Here is a 1,592-nt window from a genome sequence, read left to right as displayed (position 1 = left end):
TTAGGGCCTCATGTTTGCTAAACCAGCATTTTATCCCCTTACCCTCCTTCCCCCTTTTTTTGGTGCCTATCCTGGGGCTAACCTCAGGACCCAGGCACTGTCCTTGAGCTTTATTCTCAAGTCTAGCGTTCTACCACTTCAGCCACTTCAGCTCCACTGCTGGCTTTATGGTGTTTGATTGGAGATAAGAGTCTCACAGGCTTTCTTGCTTGGATTGGCTTTGTACCTCAATCCTCAGCCCTCAGTTTCCTGAATTGCACAGATTAATCATGAGCCACCAGTACCTAGCTTCTCCCAGTTTTTTGAGCCCAGCCTCTAGCTCTTTTTTGCTTTAGGTATTTTGTAGGTAGATTTTGCATTTTTTTCCCAGGACCAACCTCAGATTAGGATTCTCCTACTTTAGGTCTCCCAGGAAGAAATCCATGCTACCCCACTTGGCTTGGTTATTGAAATGGGGGCCACACTACACTCCCTTAGCCCAGCTTCAAAATTCACCTCTTCAATCTCTGTCTCCCTTGTAGCTGAGATTACAGGTATAAACCACTTCTCCATTACTAGAAATAAATCTTTCCTTTTGATTTCATTAGACTAATTCAACTTCTTTTATAAGTTTTGTTCAAATAGTTGACCTTTAGGCCAGCTGTGCAACAATAAGCCTCATAATTCCTGTTTTTAAATTTTCATCTTATGTAGTTTATTAGGCTGGCTCTGTATCTAATAGTTTTCTCTGGGGTTTCTGAATTGTTTTACCAAGTATATACCCACAGGAATATTTTCACAAAAGATACATGCAGGGAAAACTTTCTGAATAGAATTCTGACTAGAAATTTTTTCTTTCTCCCACTTGAATTTAATAAAGCACGAAATTCTAGAGAAAATTATCTTCTTTCCTCAGGGAGTTTTAGTATTAAATAAGACTGACAAGCTATGTAGACGAGAATGTCTTTTCCTAAATATTTTAAGGATTCCTTCTCTTAATTTTGGATGGGAAGCAGAATAGAGCATATCTGGCTTTGTATCTTTTCCTCAGTCATCAAGGCTTTTCAATGTGAAGATGTCTTTTTTGTTTCCCCTAGTTGGAAAATATTTTCCAAATTCTGGATAATAATAATTTTCGATATATGTCCTATGTCTTTTCATTTGCTAACATGATTCTGACTGATAGCTGTCATTCTGAGTTCTGAATTGCTCTTCAGTCTCTTTGCTTTCCTACTGTGTCTTTAAATTCTGTTATTTTACCATAGACAATTTCATTTTATAAAGTGTTTTAAGTTGTAATCGTCAATAATGATTCTTCTTAGCATGGTGTCAGTGCCTGATGCCTGTAATCCTAGCTACTCAGGAAGCTGAGATCTGTGGATTGTAGTTTGAAATCAACCCAGACAGAAAAATCTGTGAGAGTCTTATTGCCCATTAACCAGCAAAAACCTAGAAGCTGAATGAATGTTTAAGTGGTAGAGTACAAGCCTTGAGGACAAAAGTTAAGCAATACTTTCAGGTCCTGCCTTCAATTTCCATTATCAACATCACAGAAAATTTAATGCTGCTTCTTTGAACACCAACAACCAATCTGTTCTTATTTTATATATTTC

The sequence above is a fragment of the Dipodomys spectabilis genome, unplaced genomic scaffold, assembly GCF_019054845.1.
Source record: "Dipodomys spectabilis isolate Male_0828 unplaced genomic scaffold, ASM1905484v1 ptg000123l, whole genome shotgun sequence".
Classification (NCBI taxonomy): Eukaryota; Metazoa; Chordata; class Mammalia; order Rodentia; family Heteromyidae; genus Dipodomys; species Dipodomys spectabilis.
This window is presented reverse-complemented; position numbering follows the sequence as displayed.